The sequence below is a fragment of the Rhyacophila brunnea genome, unplaced genomic scaffold (assembly GCF_057557595.1).
Source record: "Rhyacophila brunnea isolate RB1 unplaced genomic scaffold, BYU_Rbru_1.0 scaffold_13, whole genome shotgun sequence".
Lineage (NCBI taxonomy): Eukaryota > Metazoa > Arthropoda > Insecta > Trichoptera > Rhyacophilidae > Rhyacophila > Rhyacophila brunnea.
The window spans coordinates 6,044,334-6,050,518 of record NW_028232785.1 but is presented as its reverse complement, the minus strand read 5'-3'; the positions used below and the strand labels follow the sequence as shown (position 1 = coordinate 6,050,518).

The 6,185-nt window shown below is 37.5% G+C and overlaps 1 protein-coding gene across 1 annotated transcript in view; it reads right to left on the bottom strand.

The window, feature by feature from the left end:
- Nucleotides 1-6,185, bottom strand: part of LOC147076245 (RNA polymerase-associated protein CTR9 homolog) — a 578,712-nt gene that overhangs the window by 137,002 nt on the left and 435,525 nt on the right. The window lies entirely within an intron of this gene.

Here is a 6,185-nt window from a genome sequence, read left to right as displayed (position 1 = left end):
TTCTGTTAAAATAGGTAACTCTGGCACTGACACTGGGCGACTTTACAGGCAGATTGTAAATTCGCCAACAAGCAGCTCGTAAAGTAGCTCAATGTCATTGACGCATTAGTCAGATATCAAAATATAGCTTTTAAGAAAGGATTATCGGTCCCCGGACCACAAGACCGGAATTACACGAAGCAAATTATTGACGATCTGTCAAACTGATAACAATCCAAATATTACTTACCTAACCTAAAAACAATAAGTAAGTAGTGATACCAAATATCATAATGCCTAAATCCCCCATCAAAAATCCTCCAATCGACAGAGTTGGGAATATAATGATAATATTAATGTAACTGTAAACGAGTCAAAGCTAGACCAGGATTCACAGCGAAACAAACAAAAAAAAGTTACCATTATCTGTTTCTGGGCGGACGATGGATCGAGTGTAGGTACGGTCAGTTGGTAACCTACCCTTGAGCCTTAAACGTCACCTCTAAATACGATTAGCCACTTTTTTGCGCCAAAGCATGCGTTTACAAATGTTATTAATAAATAATTGTTACTTGTCAAGCGAAATATACTTACAATGTCCCTAAATCCGCGTTTTTAATAAGTGGAAAAGTATAAATCAATACGCTACGTAAACCCATAATTTTCAGTAGGCATTCATTTATGTATGATTTTCGTTATGATAAATATTTCGTAATTGTCATTTTATTGAAGTATTATTGCGCTACCAATAAAATAAGTCTCTTGGCCATCGTGGGTGCCATGGAGCATTGTTTATTTTTTAAACATTTAAATAGGTAGGTTAATGGTTTCCACAGAATATTTCGAAGGCAGAGAATGAGTGAAAAAAACATTTTCCCGTGCAACATTAATTATTATCAAAGAACCTGAACTGTGATAATATCGCCAAGAAGTTCTGGTGATGATCGACTTTTCGGGCTAAACGAATTGATATATACCTACGACATGAGTATGTGTCATTCATGATGACTAAGTTGCAAGCATTTTATATGAGCAGATATTGCATAGAAGCAAGCATCTTAAAAACACACTGCATTAATATAGTTTTTATGTCTTTTTATACAATTTAAGATTACCAATTTGCGAGCCTCTATAATATGAACTTACCTTGTATTTATTAAATTCCTGACTTTGATCAGCAATCACTTCCGTGTGAAGCATTTTGTGACTTTTTAGAGCACTGCCGCATTCAAAAACTGCGTTACAAATGCTACAAATCAAATAACGTGAGAACTGTGTTACTCTTCTCAGAATAAGTCGAAGTTCCTTCGGAGTATCTTGTTCTAAAATTTCTCTTTTGATGTTTTGCTCATCTATTATCACTTCTGAATACTTTATCACTCTATCAGGCGAAGATTGTTGACTCATACTTGTATCGTGATCCCTTGTAAAAATTCCCGTTGTAGTAACCTAGAAAAACCATTATATTCGAACTTAATATTATAAATTCTAAATTATGTTTTATACTCATCAATGCGAGCCATTTTATTCGTCGCTTTTGCTTATTGATACCTTCAGACATTATTAAGTAAAATGGTGAGAGCAAAAATGATTATAGTACCTACCTAGGTATTAAATACAAATCAAATAATGTTATGGTTGCATATATATATATTATGATATAAATGATTTCGAAAGTGACGTGTAGACGACGAGCTGTAGCAGGTTAGAATTTCATGATACTCATCTCAAGTTGACATTTCAGTCAATGTGTTGCTGTTTTAGAGAAAAATGTATTATTGAATTAATTTTAGGTACTGGCAAACTAATTGGTTGGGCCATTTATAGTCCCATTCCACTCATCTCTTCACCCACCTCCTAATCCCCAGTGTTATTGTTACAAGACATCCAATAAGCAATTAGGGGTCATGAGAGACGGTGTTACAAATAACACTCAGTTGCATCTCGACAGCGGACACGTGCAGGCTTCTAATAGCTTTCTGTCGCTTAATACTTTGGACGCTCAAGACGCACATGCGAGTAATGACCAGGCGGCCGAATTAACGTGCATTTTAAAGGTGCTAATTAAAATCTCATTATATAGTCAGCAGCGAATGAGTTAAGTGATTGACTCAATAGATAAAGACTCATTCATAAACTATCATCATTAATACACCCTCAAATATAATCCATAAAACTGTGTCACAAAGTGCGGGAGTGTACAAACCGAGTGACCCAAAACAACTATACCGCGTGAGCGAAAGTTGAAACCAGACCACGGAGCCATCATACATCATTACAAAGGTCAGTGTCTGCCACTCTGTTCCATCGCCCCCACCTCTAGATCCGACCTCCTCATCTTCCCTTAAAATAATTACAGTCCACTTAAAAAGCTCAACCACTAAGTTCGGAAATCGCTTCCTCGTAAAATATTTGTCAAATCGTTCAAATCCAATCATCCAACTTCGTTTAATTGGTTTGAAATGCTGTGAAACATTCCTGCAAAAAAACGAACTATGTACATTCATTGTACATAATATTATTATTAACCAGCAGTATCACGCGCCGCTGCCCGGGAGTGGAATGGTAAAATATTTGAAAATTACAAATTCTAAATTTAATTCGTAGAGTGCAAAGGATTGAATTTAAAAAACACGTAAACGCGATGTAAATGTTTACGCCAAATCATTATATTATCTATATGCAATCTGTCAGAGCTGAAAATTGCACATAGGATGTCTCGCTGAACATTTTTTAATTTAATTCATTAGAAAATTTGGCAGCACTGCGTCGCCCGCGTCGCGCCGGCTCGGTTGGCTCCCTACCGATTAGCGATTCTAATTACACAATTATTTGAATCTAATTTTCCCATTTGACCTCCGATCGAGCTGAAAAAAAACGCAAATATTTTTAAAATGTACACATTCCAGCGACATTTTTAATAAAAAAAATAGGGGTTGCCAGCATTAACTTCCGCGTTTCAAGGACCTGTACGCGGCAGTTTTTTCCCCGAAAAAACCGTAAAACTGTCCCCGAGGTGCAACGTGTTAATTCGAAACCCCGACCACGCACTCCGGCTTGTTGGCCTCCGTCTACTGTCTAAATTTTTGTATAAAGAAAAACCGAAGGACGGTACTAACATACAAACATCCAAATAATAATACCTATATTCTTCAATAATAATAAAATAAAAAAGAATATTGTTATATATTATGTATTTAAAAAAACGTCATTAAAAATATAAATAAAAATGATTTCAAGTTATACACATTAATATTTTTAGAAAAAACGATGTTTTTTAAAAATATTTATACCATTGCGGGCGTGCGCACACTCTTCAAAGTTACATTGCAATCGAATGAATGGTATAGGAATACATACGAATAGACGAAAATAGAATAGAAGAAGATGGTTGTACTCATTAAGAAACCTTCGCGGGTGTGCGCACAACTGAAAAAAGTTTCATTGCAATCGGATTAATGGTATAGGAACGCATACAAATAGAAGAAGAAGAAGGTGGTTGTACTAATTCAGAAACCATCGCGGGTGTGCGCGCAACAACTCACCAAAGTTTCATTGCAATCGGATGAATGGTATAGGAACGCATACGAATAGAAGAAGATAGAATGAAGAAGAAGAAGATGGTTGTACTAATTTAGAAACTTTCGCGAATGTGCGCACAACAACTGACAAAAGTTTCATCGCAATTGGATGAATGGTATACGAACGCATACAAATAGAAGAAGAAGGTGGTTGTACTAATTCAGAAACCTTCGTGGGTGTGCACACAAAAACTTACCAAAGTTTCATTGCAATCGGATGAATGGTATAGGAACGCAAACAAATAGAAGAAGGTGGCTGTACTAATTCAGAAACCTTCGTGGGTGCGCGCACAACAACTTACCAAAGTTTCATTGCAATCGAATGAATGGTATAGGAATGCATACGAATAGAATAAGATAGAATGAAGAAGAAGAAGATGGTTGTACTAATTTAGAAACCTTCGCGAATGTGCGCACAACAATTGACAAAAGTTTCATCGCAATTGGATGAATGGTATAGGAACCATCCGAATAAAATAAGATAAAATGGAGAAGAATCACGCACCCGTCTACCCTTCAAATTTTGTCCGACATGACGGTACAAACAAACACCCAAATATATTTTCAGAATTAAAGTAGGTATAGATAATTTGTAATAAAAAACTAACCTCAAAAATGCACGTGGCATCGTCAGCATTCTCTTGTTTTATATTGGTACTGGCGTCTGGTTTGCTTGCATGTTTCACATTAGAGCAATGATTGCTATGATCTTTTAATTCGAGGTCACATATTTCGCGTTTTACGTCCATTTTGAGTGTTTGAATAATTGAGAATAAGCTAACGATTATCGGGACAGAGCACAATTTAGCAGCCGTGAAATCATGACGATATACCGCAGTGTTGCCATCTTTTAAAAGTTATAGTAGGTTTGGGGAAAAATATAGAACGCGTAGTCATCTGTTGAAAATGAATAGGTTTTTTGTTTCTCAGATAAAAAATAACGGAGAATTTGAGAAACTTCGAGACCCCTTTTTATTTAGGTAGGTACCTCTTCCGACCAAAAATGCTTACCGAAGAATTCAAGAAATTTCATTTTAAGCCAGTCAAGTGATTTTTTTACGTTTGTCGAGCAATTTTTTTTCCAGTCTCCAAAAAGTAAGTAGGTACTCCAAATCTTCTAATATTGCAAAATTATAGTACTTTGCACCAATTACAGATCCAATGAAAATATCTAAATTTTAGTAAGTACTTTTTACATGTTTGCATATCGGCGAGATAGTATGCGGGACTTAAAATGTTGTAACAGGCCAAAGTAGCATTTATTCGCAGACATGATTCTCTTGTTGAATTCTTCTGTAACCTAATGATGTCGAGTTACAAGAGATCCTTGGTATATGAAACTGTCGAACGTATCAAACTTGTAGGTATGCATCAATATCTAACTTTGGTGCGACTTCTCGTGGTGTGACATAGACAGGCATGTATTTAGTTTTTGCCTCGTTTATCTGTAAACCCATTCTTTTGGCAGAGGCTTCTAGTGCTGTGAATGCCCTTTTCAGTGCCAATTCTGATATGGCAATGGTGTCGATATCATCGGCATACGCCAGCAGCTGCACAGGGTTAGTAAATATCGTGCTACTGCCACGGGCATAAATGTTTGCATCCCGTATTGCCTTTTCTAGCGCAATATTGAAAAGAACGCATGCCAGAGCATCACATTACCTGAGGCCATTCAGTGATATAAATGGCTCGGACATTTCCGCTTGAAGCTTCACCCGGCATTGTACTGGTGTCATTGTCATCCTTGCAAGTTTATTTATTTTCGTCGGAATTTCAAATTCTCGCATCGCTTCGTATAACCGGTATCGATTAATGATATCATAAGCTGCCTTAAAATCGATGAACAGGTGATACGTTTTAATATTGAATTCAGAGGTCTTTTCTAGAATCTGCATTAAAGTGAATATTTGAGTAACACATAATCTCCCTCGTCGAAAGCCTCCTTGGTAGTGCCCGAGTATTCCTTTTACAATGGGTTCCAGGGGCCCGATTTCCTAACTATCGTCTCGCGTGGCACCAGATGACATGACGTAATTGTGACGTCAGCCAATACATGCCGTCCGCTCGAGCGTGTATTGGCTGACGTCACAATTACGTCATGTCGTCTGGTGCCACACGAGACGATAGTTAGGAAATCGGGCTGCAGCCGCTGGAATATCAGAATCGACAACAGTTTATATGCAGAGTTAAGGAGTGTCACACCTCTGTAACTTCATTCCAGTTGGTCTCCTTTCTTGTGCAGGGGACAAATCAGCCCATCCTTCCACTCCCCTGGCATCTTTTCTGAAGTCCATACTTGGTGGATTAGGCTATGCAAATGTTTGAGCAGGCTTTCTCCCCCACATTTTATTAATTCACTCTGTAGGTTATAGTTCTATTCCAGGCAATTTGTTTGTTTTTAACCATGACATGGCACCTTTTACCTCATTTAATGTCGGTGGTTCTTCGTTATCATCTATGCCACTCTGTACTGATTCCTGGTCAGGAGTTATATGTTTGTGTTGCCGGCATCATTATGGGGGTATTTAAATGTTGATCAAAGAAACCCACCCACCGGGCAAGAATACGGTGCTTTTCTGTGAGTATCATGCCATCGTCATCCTTGCACATTGTGATACGAGGCTT